This window comes from Labrus mixtus, chromosome 9 (assembly GCF_963584025.1).
Source record: "Labrus mixtus chromosome 9, fLabMix1.1, whole genome shotgun sequence".
NCBI classification, from domain to species: Eukaryota; Metazoa; Chordata; class Actinopteri; order Labriformes; family Labridae; genus Labrus; species Labrus mixtus.
In genome coordinates, this window is record NC_083620.1 from 1,649,196 (window position 1) to 1,664,689 (window position 15,494).

At 40.8% G+C, this 15,494-nt stretch overlaps 1 protein-coding gene across 4 annotated transcripts in view; it reads left to right on the plus strand.

The window, feature by feature from the left end:
- The first annotated feature begins 253 nt into the window (after positions 1-253).
- Positions 254-15,494, plus strand: part of b3gat1a (beta-1,3-glucuronyltransferase 1 (glucuronosyltransferase P) a) — a 78,266-nt gene continuing 63,025 nt past the window's right edge. For 3 of the 4 annotated variants that reach the window (XM_061045889.1, XM_061045892.1, XM_061045891.1), the window contains exon 1: positions 254-841. The gene's annotated coding sequence lies outside the window, so the exon portion shown is untranslated. The remainder of the gene's footprint in view (positions 842-15,494) is intronic. The other variant, XM_061045893.1, reaches the window with a different exon arrangement.

Here is a 15,494-nt window from a genome sequence, read left to right on the forward strand (position 1 = left end):
AGTAAGGCCATGTGCATCTTCAGTCCACACAAAAAAACACTATCATGGAGCATGTTACTTCTGCCTAACTGTCTGTGCAGTTATCTTTCTCTCTTTCTGTCTTTGACTACATCTCCTCATCCACCACCCTAGCTCTAAGCAAACCCCCCCCCCCCCCCCCCCCCCCTTCCATCCCTCTCTCTCCCCTCAGTGCTGCAGCCCACCCTGCTCCGAGCTTTAATGGTACATGCCATTAGAAAGCCCATCTCTGAACGGGAGGAGGGGAGGGTGGTCTCAATCTCAAGCTAAGAGGCTACTTTAGTCTCCGACATAAGCACATTCACAGATGTCGCTGCACGTGTAGAGGCGTCTCACCCGTCACGACGGAGCTGAAGCTACGAGCCACGGAAGAAGAGAAGCAGAGAGGTGCAAATAAAGGATAAGGAGGGGGGGGAAGCGGAGCTGGAGAAAGATAAGGTGTGAAGACAGGAACCGCGGAGGAAAAAACACACTGACGTCTTCCCTCACGCGCCTGTTTTGGTGTGAGCGCGAGAAGAGGAGAGAGGAAAGGGGAGGAAAATAAATTCTGGGAGCCTGATTCCTTCATATGCTTTGCATCCCGGTTTTTTTTTTTCGTTTACTCCCATCATCCAAGGTATGAAGGCGGGTGTCTACTGGCAAGGCAAAATAAAAGAAGAGGATGCTTTGACTGCTGCCTCTCTGTCAACAAGGGACACGGAAGAAGAAGAAGAAGAAGAAGAAGAAGAAGAAGAAGTCGGAGACAACACACAGCGGGGACAAAACTAGGATTTCTGCCGCATGCGCTGGGAATAGCAGTCTCACACCGAAGTCTCTGAATGAGGTAAAAATAATGATACCACTTTATCCTCCCCTTTTCTTCTAAACCTTTTTATGCAGACAAGGTTAGATATACATCTTTGAGGCACTTGAAAGCATGCACATAGGCTTGACAGGAATGAGCCAATTTCCATGCTGATCAGGTTTGGAACAGCAGTGGGGAGATTGCCATCTTTGTCCCTGGGTCGCTGTGAACAGCAGCACAGTGGAATTGAGGGGGGGATCTATGCATGTTGCATGCTGCAGAGAGAGGCAGTCACGGCTGAGACTAGAAAGAAGAGTAAGTGATGAAAAGAATTACTGATAATCCTCATGATGAGCATTTGGGTGATGAGATAGCAGAGGGGCACGGAGGAGATTTTCTCTCCACTGGCCCAGCAAAGCTGCAGCTGCAGCTCAGGTTCATTTACAATTAGAATTCAGTGGGTTTATCTAAGAGTGATGATTAAATTCACTTTTTTATAGGAGCTTATGTGGTGCACATGAGCAAAAAAAAATCCTGCAAAAGAAATACAAAAAAATGAAGAGTCAAAAAGGGGCGGCTGGTGGAGCAAAATGCAGTGCTTGTTTCAAAAAGTCTGACAGAACACTTTCAGTGGTGACCCCAGGGAGCCTTACACTACCTTCCAGACAGAAAATAACAACGTGTCCAAAGAAGCTTACAAAAAAGGGGCATAGCCTGGAGAAAAGGAAAGCTTGAAGTTGAAGTTAAGTGGGCTATACGTTCTCATTTCTGACACCTTGCTTAAACCCCTGGCTCCAGGTGAAAAGATGCAGTGGTAGTGCTGGTTCTCTTGACACACAGCACAGGTGCAGAAGCAGCTTTAATCACTCGCTCTGGAAAGAAGAAACAACAGTGCTTTGTCTCAACCCATGTTCCATTTCTGTCCACTGATGACACATCGTTGGCATGTTTTTTACTGTTATGTTCATTTATTGTGTACAAGGTATAACTATAATAATGCTGAAATAATCCTCCAGTCTTCATGTGAAACTTGTATTGGTCATATTAACACTGCAGTTTCAGTGCCTCCCAGTTTAGTCACTGTGGAACATCTTGTGCAGTTTGGTTAGATTAGTTCTGGGCTTCAGTCTGAAGTCCTTACTCATGTGTCAGGGTACATCAACCTGACTCTCCCTGGAAGTTCTTACTGGTGCAGTCACAGCACACTGACACCCATCATGACATCGGGCATATTGGGCAAATATGCTGTCACTTTTTATTTTTAATTCAAGACACTGTGTCCAAGATTTAGTGCTTACAAAAAGACAAAAACAAACTTTGGCTAATATCGTTAGCATCATAGTAATAATTATAATAAATATCCAGAAAGTTGGTTAATAGGTATTTTGGTGTTTCCACAGAGCAGAATTGCAATGTGATTATATATTATATAGGCTATATATAAACATCTTAATACTTCACACCTGTGTTTATTTTAATACTCATTAATACATATAGACATATGTTTCTGTGCTGCTCCCTTTCTAAACGTATCCTCATCTGTTCAACGATTTACATGTCGACAGCAAAAACCTGGTGCCTGCTACTCAGCGCGTACACTTCACTTACATGAAATGAAGCCATGCGTGTTCACAGCTGTTTTACACACGGGTGTTAGCATGCTTCTTAACCACTGCCCTCTCCGACCAAGTTTATATTTAGTTGCGGCTCACTTTAGCACCATCAGCAAATAGCAGCCAGAACTCATTTATGGACACTTGTCATTTCATTCTGTGTTCAAGGTTGCCCCCATTGCCTTGGCCGTACAATACACAAAGTGCTGATGGGCCAGAAATACACACACTGACAGAGCTGAGACTCTGCCACTCATGAGGTTCTTCAGTATAACCACCAGTTTACACATTTACACTATAACATTTCTATTTAAATACTTTTTAAATTAGCTGTAATCCATTCATTTTTTGATGGCTATAACTGATCATTTTCCTGATCTTTCACTGCCATAATTGATAATTACCAGGTTTTAAATCCACAGTTGATAAGTTTATAATTTTTTCTATTATAACTTATTTGTTTTTATTGCGCTATTAAACTATTCTAATGTTTTATTAATTACAAAAAGCCCTGTGGGAACCTTTTCATTGAAGAGTATAACGATATATTGTAGGAAGAGAATTGATGGGTTTTTGTAAAGAAGTGGAAGAAGGCACAAGTCTTTAATGTTCCTTTAGAGTTACCATAAAAATGTGACAAAATGTATGTTTGGAATTTATTCAGCAATGAACCTCACCAAACATTGCAGTTTTCAAGACAAAAAAATATGTTTTAAATGCTTTATAACCACAATCATTAACATTTCCAAACACCATAGGTGACAGTGATCTTTTCCCGGCTGTAATGTGGTACAGAATATGACCTTTAGGGAACCTTACAAGAAATGTCATCAAGATATACATACCCATGCATATGGAACACGTGTATACATTATCTTGTAGGAACGCAGGTGTTGCATGTCCTCATGTGGAGTAAGCATGTTCATCACCGATCCCTTAACAGCATTTCACACATCATTGCACAGTGTATTAATGAGCATGAAGCCCAACAAGACAGAGGGATCAGACTTTGCACAAATGTAAAAAGACTGCAGAGGTTTTCAAACTGTGTGCTGCATGTGGGTGCATGTAAAGTATGCCTATCTGCACTGAAAGCTCACAGATATAGGTTTTTGAACCGCACATCGCTGGGCAAAGTTTCATTTATTTTTGATGTCTGCTTAGTGCACGCTGTAGGTTTCTCTTTGAAGGTAAAGGAGCTTCTCTGCGGATTCAGTCATGGAGCTGTCTCAGCCTTAGGCAACAGAGGGGTGAAGCAGCACTCATGAGAATAAAGCTCTCATTTATACAATAGATACTTTATAGGTGAACAACCGACAGAATGAAGTATATCCAGTACAATATTTGCTAATACATATTTAAAATAATCATACACACACACACATGCTCACAGCTAAATACTCTGGTACATCCTGCTACAGAAATATTTCATTATGACACTCAAACTAATGAACCCCTCTGTGCTTTCATTATAATCATTGTGTGAAAAGAAAGCTGAACATGGATAGGGGTTTCAACAGCATCCTATCAAGAAAAAAATAGTATAGCGATGTCGGGGGCCACATATTCCCTGACACATCTTCATAATAATACTGATTCCTAACACTGTCTCTAGAAGTAATGTGCAGCAGCCTGATGCTTCTGAGGCTCCTTCAGTCTGAATCTCAGAATTCTATGACAACTGATAATTTCATGATGGAAGTCCCTGTTTCCACTAAGCGGTACGGTTCAGTTCGGTACCCATTTATTGGTGTTTCCACCGTCAAAAGTTGGGAATGGTACCAAAATAAGGGATCCGTACCGTCCTACTTTCTTGGTACCCTTCTGTTGGGGTGCCAAGGGTACCGACCCGACCCTAAAGGGTCCCTTTTGTTGACTGTGTCCTGTTCTTCTTTGTTGAATTTAATTAATAGCGGGCTACACTGTACTGAACCAAACCCGACCACTTGGTGGAAACGTGGCTATATATACAGTAAAACACACATTACCTCAAAAGATAAGAGCATAATGTTATTTTTATCAACAAACAGTGATCTGGGGTGGCTGTGACTCAGTGTAGAATCAGTCGTTTCTCAGCAGGAAGGTTGGGGGTTCGATCCCCAGCTCCTGCAGCCACATAACGATGTGTTCTTGAGCAAGACACTTAACCCCAAATTGCTCCCACTGCTCGTCAGCAGAGTATTCATATGATTGGGATTAAGGTAATACTGATGGACACTAGCAGCCTGCCATCAGTGTGTGAACGGGTAGGTGTGACCTGCGGTGTAAAAGCGTTTTGTCTGAGTGCTATACAAGCTCAAGTCCATTCACCATTTACCATTTGGCATGCCCAAGTGTTGATTGGCTGACTCATACCTAAAGAATCGAGATATAAAAAGTTAAGCTCAACAACGCATCAAAAGGGAAAATAAAGCTCTGTATCTGTTTCTGAGAAAAGCTGGAGTTGTAATATGACTACATTTGCAGAAACATTTTTTTTTTTCCACTTCAAAAAGTTGTTGGATTTCCTGAAGCACATTATGAAGATGATTGCACTTTGCAATTCTCTTGTCACAAGTAAAACTAAGAGAACACATCCGGTTTTAAGTAAATAGAAACTTAAAAAAAACAAATTAAAAGACAGTTTTGATATATAATATGATATATGATATAAAAAAAAGAAGTATAATATATAATATTTAGTAAATAATTATGGAAATGAAAAACTCTTATCCTTTTTGACATGTTATTAGATAGTGTTCTGATGGTAAATGTACTTTAAGGTCAGCAAAATGATATCAAAGATTGGGAGTTAAACACTGACGTTAAGAGGTAAGAGATTTTAAATTGTGAAGTCTAAATGTTGTAAGAATAGGTGGTGGAATAGTTTAACATTTGGCTCACAGAGGTCTCAAAGGAAAGACTTAAAGCATATTGGGCACATGCCCTTTTTTAATGAACATCTAAGAAGCGAAGTTGCAGCAAGATGAAAACCCAGAACAATCTGTTGGGTGTAGCAGAAGTGCTTTTGTACCTCTGTGGATTATACTCCGTGGGATACTTAAAATCTGTCTGGCTGCCCATTAAGACAGCCACTATCCCGGCTCATTAATGTCCTACAGAGGAATTAGAATAAACTGTGCTCTACAGACCCGTGCTGGCAGAGGCTTTCTTTCTTCTCCCCAGCAGCTTGTCTCCCTCCAGGGACAGCAGTTGTTTCCTGAGGTGCATCAGAGCAACTTGGAAGTGACCAGCAACACAAAATAATTAGATGTTCAATTACTCCAAACTGTGCTAGCTGTTGAATTACCTCTGACTTATTTCAGCAATTCTGGCAAAGGTCTATATATATATTATAGTTGTTCAGGACATCAACCTTCAGCTAAATGGGCTATGGGGTTTAAAAACCAAAGGATTATAAGTGGAGGATGGGACGCTGTCCTTAAAGGCAGGGTTGGTCATTTCCTCCAGATCAACTTTTTTTTGATTTTGGTTGAAATTGTCTTTAGGTCCTGACAGACATTTATAACTCATGTTCTCTGAAAAGGGAACAAAGTAAATCTGTCATCTGTAGCAGTTGTAAGCCTGTAAAAACTTCAACCAATGTCTGCCTCGAAGTGCCAATCTGAAGAACCAATCACACGCCTCCCTGTCTCCCTGCAAGCACGTCACCGATGACAGTTTATACTGTGAGTTTACTTACCGCTGAATGAGACATGAGACAACATAGTTTCTACACAATGCAAGAGATGAACTGAGGTCAGCTTCTGGAGCAACGGCGCTCGTGCATGTAAGTTAGAGGCATGGCTTTGGGGGGGGGGGGGGGGGGGGGTGTAGACCAAGACCAGGGATGGGAAACTTTGGTAACAACAAGGGCCACATTAATTTAATTCTCACTGCCAGGGGGCCAAATTGTTGAATACAAAAAGGATTAAAGTCAATTATGTCTCAAATTTAACTCAACTTATACCAGTGATCAAATATTATTATGGACATATTTCTGCTTTTCATGATTTCATGGCAGATTTAAAAATTGACCTGAGGGCCACGTTGAGGGTTGATGGGGGTCCCACCAGTTGCCCACCTCTGGTGCAGACGGAGCACTGAGGGAATGCTACTTTCAAAATCATGCTAGTTTTAGAAAATTTCCAACCCTGCCTTTAAAGAAGTGGAGCAGATACATTTTGGCTGGCCTGTAATAAATATTATTAGGTTGCTATTTTTTCCCCAGATTGTGTTTCATAAAAGAGAGTTTTAAAGTGAATTCTGTGATAATATGAGGGTTTGCAAGGATCTATCAGAGGAAGCCATGTTTTACTGACCGCTGTTTCTTTTTTATAACCTTAAGTCAAACTGTGGGACATATTTGTGAAATATCTTGTGTAAGAAATCAAAACAAATGTACTCATGCTAAGAGAGGAGATGCTTTTGGGTCAAACTTTTCCATCTGCGTAATGTGTCAATAAAAGCAGCAGCAGCCTCATTTCTGTCTCAGAAGGATTTTCTGGCAGGCTTGTAATGCTGTTTACTGTTTCAATCAGTAATGCTGCATGATTCAAATAAGTTGCTCTTTTTTCTTAATGATTTTTCTTTGCTATAATCTCATTAAGTGTATTTGTGGTAACCCATGGTCCCTGGGGGCAGTACTGCTGTGTTAGAAAAAAGGAGGTATTAGGGACAGCTGGCAGCTGCGGTATCAGTTGTGTTCACATTTGTCAGGCCTGCTGGAGATTAGAAGACGGAGCAGAGATGCTACTGGAGGCGTGCAGCCTGTGCAGTCACAATGTGAACACTGTATGTATAGACACACAGACACAGACTCCCCCATACAGACATGCGCTCACACAAAGACGCTACACAGTCTACAATATCTACAGACACAAACACTCAGCTCCTGACCCAGCCTTCGGGCTCTGCCTGCCCCCCCTTGTCAAACCATATTCTGCCACACACAGGGAAGAATAGAAGAAGAAAAAATTGGAAAACATTTATTTTCTCTCCCCTATTTTCAGATAACTTCTTAAGTGTTATAACAGAAAACACAAAAGAGTGAACAGGGAGAACCCCACTTTATTTTTTCATTGCAAAATGAGCATAACCCTGTGTGCAGCATGAGTGTTCAGCTGAGTAGCAGGGAGCTTGTACACTACAGTACATGTTGTGTCTTACAGTCTGAGGTCAGAAGATTGAGATGATTATTCCACATAATGACAGAGTGCTCCCCCTTTTGTCACCCTGTCCACACAATGATGATGGGACCTGACAGTGATGATGATGATGCGCTGGGTGAGGTCTGTGTTGGTTAACAAGGCTAACACAGTATAAATAACACAAACACAAAGTTACAAATACGTGGTGACATATACGATCATGCACAATGAGAATGTATTTCTTAACATTTGAGGACCAGCGTATTGTTTGTCTGTGTTATCATCTTGTAGCAGATTGCAACCTATTGCTACCCCGCTCACCTGACCCGCCCTCCCCTTTTCAATGCCACAGAATCGACACTGTGATCCTACGCTCGTAAAAGGGTCTGTCTTTGTTTGGTTTTTGTCCACTCTGGACTTTTGTAGACACATGGCCAACAAGATAATGCAACTGTAGTTAAAAAGGGCTCATTCAAATGACTTAAACTAGAATGTAACAAATCCTTATTTCCAGGTTCTGATATGCTAATAAGACTTACAGCACTTTATATTCAAATTAAAGAATAGGTTGCAGATTGCAACATATCACTAACAGCACGCCTTCATTAACCTTTCAAGCATGCAAGAGAACCTGCCTGTCTTTGTTTGGTTTGTCTACTCTGGACTACTGTAATAGCAAGATAAACTCAACTAATCATCTCGTCCAAACCAACTAAACAAAAACGTATAGAAATTATAATAAACTATATTTATAAAGCTTTTTTTAACACATGGTTACAAAGTGTAGTCACAGGGTAAGGACAGGTGGACATACACACATAAAATACACAAATCAGCATACGTTTAAACACAGAAAGAATCTCAACAATTCTGATTATATTCTAATTAGAGCCACAGGATTTGATTGTATTCTGGAACTAGAGCGCCCATAAATGGATTTTCCAAAGAAAACGATGTGAAGACTAAAAATGATGCATGTCAATAACATCTAAGCCCCCAGCCAATCACAGCATGTTTGGGGTGATAAAAAAACACAGTAACCATGAGGTAGATCAGCCGCATTAGACATATGCTCATAATGCATACACAGTGTTCATGGGATTAGATTGTGGACCTATGTGGGAAAATTTTACCAAACTTGTCATTTTCAACCTGAAGTTAATTAGAGATATCTTCTGAAGTATTTGGGTCCGTTCACAGCTGAGACAACCAAACATGAGTGGTTTTGTTAATCTCCAATATGAGCTTTTATGCTTTTCTTGTCTGTGTGATAAACATCCAGTTCCTTCCAGGGCTGGCTGCTGTAATTACTCACAGATTAGACAACAGCAATGGCAAACACACGACACAAAAACAAAAAGTCCTGGTTTTCAGGCACAAACAAGCTCTCTCAATTACCCTCTTGAGAAAATCCCACAGGCTTTGTTGTAAATCCCCCAGCTTGAAGAAGAACTGTAAGTGTCTGTCCGTCTCAGGAGGAACTGATCGCTTGTGAACATGCTGGGAGATTATTTGGTCATTGACTGTACTGAGAAACTTCTCAAAGACAAACTAGATTACTATTGCGTAATGTTGCTTGATGCACACATGTATCTACATCAACTAGGTGCAACAGCAGTAGACATCAGTGTACCATGTAGTCAATCTGATAAATAGGTTAAAGATAATAAAAAGAAAAGGTGAAAAATCTGCAAACGTGCAGCAGAAACTCTCTGAGTACTTAGATCAGATCGTAATGTGTTGTCCTTTAATCCCCCTAAGATGTAAAGTGATTATCACAGAAGTTAACATATAAAACAAACTGATCAGCATTTAAGATCTCAACTCATAAACCATCACATTGATTTACAAAATGACATAGCAAAAGTGGTAATAGGAGTAGAATGGAAAGCAGAGGGACATGAGACATACTAAGAATATATATATATTTTTTCATCCTGCAGTGAATGTTACAGAAGAGGTTGAGGGCCACTGAAAACATTAGTTCTGACTTTAATCTCAGAATTCAGTGATTAAAGTCACACTGTGTCCAAACAGCAGGTGAGCGTTGGATGTCTCGCCGCATCGCGCATGAACGGCTCACTATCCACACTGCATATAGAATTCTCCGTTCTGTGCATTTCAGTTTCCCTTAGCAAACAGTTTGATATCTCGTGCTTTTCTGTTGCAGGTGGACAAACGGAAGTATGGTCCTTTGTAATGATGATCTGATGACTCAAATCACAAAACTCAGAGGCTCAAAAAAAGATTTTTCACAGATGTTGTGGACAAAAGTCAAAGCACAACTTTTCAATGAAGGATGTGGATATTATTAATGCACCGTAATCTCCACTTTTTAAAAGAAGATTACAAGCTCGGTTGAGAGAGAAAAGCGGGTGCCGGTGCCTTGGGGAGGCCCCTTCTTCCTCTGACGTCTGAGCCAGTGACAGAGAGGAAAATAGAGGCGGGTCATTGGCTGCCTCAAGATGCTTTGTGCTGCGTTGCTTCAGGCAGTTAGGACAGTCCAATAGGAAACAAGTATTTTACTCTTGACATCATCTGCCCAGGGACAACAGAGGGAAATTAGCTAGTTAGCTAAATCTGGTACAAAGCATCTCTTCTCTTCTGAGACTAATGTTGTTGTTTTTTGGTACACTGTCCCTGATTCAGATAAACTAATAAACTAAACTAAATAGAATCAAGCTGATTTTGTTGTTGACGCTGGCCCGCGTTTTGTGTAGTTAGGACCGGCTGTCAGAATTATGAGAAAAAGTCAGAACTAACATTGTTTTTTTTGTGCTATTTCCACTTTCTTATTTATCTCTACTACATTCACAGTCTCTTGTATCACTAGAGACCTCCCTCAAGGTCGTCTTTGGTCCCACTCACCTTCACATCTTCTGTAAGTGGACTTCATGCTGTGTTTAAGCTGAGTCGTTTAAAATGGACCTTCATGGAAGAGATCTTGTAGGGCTATAAGAAGCTGGATAGTCTGCCAAATGACACTTTCTCTACTGAAGATGCCAACTTCTGCTATTTCACCTTTGATTCCCCTCATGTACTCGACAACACAGTCGTGTCGTTGCTGTAAAGAGCTGCATCTTTGCCTTCATTATGCAAATGAAGACGCGATCTAAAGAAGACAGCTTGGCTCATTATTAAGCAGAGCCTCGGTGTGTATCGGGAATCCATTGTCATTGCTAATGATGCTACCAAGGTATCAGAATTAATCATCAGACTCAATCTCATGTCTGTTGAATTTAATAGAGGACAGATGAGGTGTTCCAGTGGAGCTGACAAATAGGACCTTTGTCATTGAGACATAAAGAATGTCTGCAAGCTGGATGGAAATTACTTGTTATTTTAAAGATGTTCAGTAACATTTTGAAATATAGAGTACATCACATTTCCATCATTTGGTCTTGCCATGTCACAGTTGGAGAAAGTCATTGTCTCATTTGAGGACACACTAATCATTCAAATGTGTTCCAGACCCAAAACTGTAGGCACAGACACACGTGGGTGTGACTCACTAAAGAAGGAGAAATTATCTTCTCCATTGGCAGTCCTTTGTGTTTTGTATCATGATTTTTAGGAAACAATAAATGTCGGCTACTGAGTGCTTTGCTTGAGATGTTCATGAGATGTTCATGGTTTGTAGTAGAGTGATGGAGCCAGCTGTATCTGCATACCTCCCACCACTGCATCTCATTGAGACCAAACCTTAATTTGCTCTGGACCTCCATAAAAAGCTGATGATTGCAAAATAATAAAGAAATGCCTGGGTGAATGCGTTATGGCTTCCTATACTCTGAGTGATTTTCTAGATCTGGGACCAATCAGATTTACTAATCTATCCCACAAAAACACTATTGAAACCATTTATTTTTCTTTTTACCACAGATTCTGTATGTGCTGAACTCATTTTCTTCCATGGTGCAATCATCCTGGTTACTCAGTATGAAATAGGATTGGCACAGAGAGGGCTGTCTAGTAGAGGTAATGTAGGCAGCTGTTATGACTGTTTTGACTGAGTAAGATGGATAAACATTCATTTGCAGCAGGGCATTACTCTAAATTAAATACTAATAAATGAGTTCCTTGTGTGATATATTTTGTACTTCCAGGCCGACATAGCTCAAGTAGGTCAAATAGAGAAAGAACAGCGTGAGTGTGGGGAGAGGCCTTAATTCATATTCCCCTTCAGTGTTATAGTATGTCTTGTATTAACTTGTAATGCTGGGAGGTATTAAATAGAATTGTGTGGACGTTTTAACACTTCAAGGTGTGTGACAGACGGGGGGTGACGGAGAGAAGAAATGAAATGTGTAAAAGAAGCCTCTGCAGCGTTTCTGAAGTTCAGAGCTGTCACACGGTGTCATGCATCACGCTGAGGAGTGAGAGATGACAAGCCTCAGCTAGCCTGTTGTTATTGTTCCTGTCATTGCTTGCATGACATTTCATGTGCAGAAGGCGCCAATAATGTCTCACTCACGGTGTTACATCTCTGAATCACACAAAGCTCAAGGGGTGATGAGGGCAAAGCGTCCATGTTTCTCTTGTGAATGCTGAGATGTTTGCTCCCTATATAGCAAAAAGAAATGACACACAAAATGTTTTCTCTAACATTCCCCTCATGATCCTCCTTCAGCACCTGAGGAGGGGAAACCTTCTTTTGATGTAGCCAACTCATTTCCAGAATGGATTTAATGTCAAAAGTTTTAAAGAGAAGGTGACCTGTTTGAGTATGTACTGTGCACATTTTATCGCCTTCCTGCTTTCTGCTCGTTTTTAATTACTCCTTTTGTAAGAGGAATGAGCTGCGAGCCTGACCTGCCTTGCACCCGCATTCATTTTCTGAGCTTTCCTTGCTATGAGAATTAATTACCGGGAACAAACTGTAAAATTCAGATCCAAAATAAAGAGCTTAAGCTGCTCATGCTCATAATCATTATTGTAATCTTTTTTTACAAGGGTTATGTCTATGTAGAAAGGAAGACTGGCAAGTTTGGAATATGATGGACTTCAACAGATTTTAATATGTTCTTCATTTTTATTTCTGAACATGATTTCATGTAAACCAGCAGGTTTGATGTGCTGTTTCTAAACAGTCCTGGAGGCTGCAGCTTGATGCCCCCTCAGGCAGCATTTACTGAGCGTCAGTAACATCCAGCTACAGATATGATGAATATTATCACTATAAAATATGTGGGAATTATTAGAGCAGAAGATAAGCATTCAATGTGGGTATTACCTAGCTGTAGACAACTGGAGTGTTTTGATCATTCTCAACTTGAATTCCATTTTCATATTAAGAAAAATCATTTAGCTCATTGATTGGGTTCCTTCTTGAGGCGCTGTCATAACAACCATTAATTTATATATGATAAATATAAAGGCTAAACGACCTTTATGACACTAAGTGCTATCTTAATAGTTACCATGTGCCATCAAAAGGGTTCAAGATGACTCTTTTTTACATGACTAGTCCTTCTGTTTTGCCATCACTTGTGGAATTAATACTAGCGTTTTGTTAAAAAACACAACCACATTTCTATCAGCTGTTGACACAGAGTGTCATTTCTCTCTTAGATTGTACAGACTCAGTCGGGTCTAAATGTCTCCCCTTTTAACTCTAGTTAACTTTGAGAGATTTGAACGAGAGTGAATATTCAGAGACACTTGTTGCCAATCAGAAAAAAAACAAAGTGGTAGTTTCCTGTAATTCCCCCTAGATATTTTTGACAGTGGAATAGTTATTTACCCAGGGGGCTTGTGATGCGAGTGTGTGATGGGGTAGTTTGTCATAAGTGATCAAAGTGGCTCAGGGAAATTGGCAAAGGCAGCGTGCATCTTCTGCTCAGCCAGAGGCAGATTCCCTGCTTTGGCTAGCAGCAGTTTTGATGGTGTCCCATGCTCTTATTTCTGTCATTGTGATATGACTCACGAGTGCAACAAAGTCTAGAACAAGTGCAGTTACTACCCTGTAAAGTGCAGGGAGTCGGATCTTAGTTCAAGGTTGTGGCCTAATGGGGACCATAAAACCAAAAAGCAATCAGATAATTTTAACAGTGCAGAGACGGGAACATTGAAATTACCTTATTGAGTTGAGTTGAAGAGTTTTGGTGAAAAGATTGGAGACTTCTTAGTAGTGAATAGTGCAGACTGGTGTGTGTATTTGTGAACATTTTCATGCAAATGTGTTTTTTGTCCTTTGCCTGAATAGACACCACACTTAGCATTATTGAAACAGCATCATTTGAATGAATGCCGAGAGGCTGGGCCGACTAGCATGTGACTCAGTCATCACTGAAGATAACTGTAGACAGAACAATGTTCACACTGAGGATAAGAGTGCAGTTATAATTCGCAGTGGGTTTGAGGCCCGAAACAAATGCCCTTGTGTGATTGATTACACGCTACAAGCTAATGAGATAAACAGAGCCGTAATCGATTCAGTCGGGGAGGGAATCATGCCAGAGGGGCATACGCAGCCGTGTGCAAATGGTTGTATTGACACGCTCGTATTCAAAGAGCCAGAGACAGAGACCAAGCTGCGCTTCTGGCTGAGAACAGAGCTGTGTCCTCTTCCGCTGCACGGAGCTGCTTCGCCCACCACTGCAATCAGGGTCAATGCTGCTCAAATCAAACGCTGGCAAGTCGGTGCTTAGCAATCACTGCTAAGAAAATGTTTCTCCAGTCAAAGACAAGCTGTGATGGTGCTGTGGAGCAGGCAGTCTTGCTTTAAGAGATGGTCAAAAGAACTCACATTAAGTGACAAAGGAAATCACAATATGAGCATGGATGACCATCAGCTCAATGTAGGGACTATTATACGCTGATGCTGCCTCAGTCCTGGCTCTTTGGATAATAATAAACCGTCTGATAGTCCAAGTGCTCTGGTTATCCAATTAAAACCTTCATGCTTCACCAAGTTGGCCCTGAGAATGTAGCAAGGCTGGACACCGTATGTGATGTTGAGCATGTCTGAGCTGCATGCAGTGACTCATAATTAAAGGAGGGCACATAAAGCATAGGGCGTAAGAGCAGCGGAACATTTTCTTCTTCTGAACTGTAGAGAATATTGTTTTTACTTCTTCATTGCCATACACCATATAATTTTTACTCTTCATTCTGAAGAATCCTGCACTGTTCTTATATCCTTTTGGCCATTTTACACATTGATGTAAAACATGAAAAACACAACAAAACAAAACAGTCAGATTTTTTTTAAATTGGTTTTCCCATCACTGTGAATCATTTCTTACAAATAATACATTTGAAGCCGTTCTGTATCTCTCAGCATGAGAGCAGAGAAATACAATCATACTGGAGGGACAGAGGAGATGCTTTTAATTGATTGCTTTATGATTGTGTCACTCAAGTCTTGTCTGCACACCAGAGACATGAGGAGAGGGAGCCCATCAGTCATGGAAGGGGGGTAGGGGGGGCAGAATCTGGCAGCATTGACTGTTTCTCTTCACAGAGGGCAAAGGGACGACAGTGTCTGTGTTGCCAATGTGCTACTGAAGATTTAGAGGGGAAATGGGAAATCTCATCAGTGTCCAAATGCATTGAAAAAACTGATGTGCTGCAGTGTTTGATAATAAGCCTTTGAGCAGGAAGGCAACAGAGGAGCAGCGGGGTCATCACAACTCCTCCACATTTAAAGCACATCACAGGCGCAGGCCTGGCCGTTTTATGTGATTCCCCGTTTGACCTATGAGGGTGACATTTCCTTTTACTGGAGAGGATTTAGCGACTGTGTTTGCATGAGTGAATGAGATTTATATGCCAATAAGTCAAGTTCTTTATGCTTTTTACATCCTCTGTTTAAATATGTATTAAACAAACAATCACAGAAGGCTGGTTATGAGACAGACCTACATTAATACTGCTGCTCTAAATGACCTAAAAGAGGAAACAAACCATCAGAGAAAAGAATGACTATTTCCATATGTGTTTTTTTTT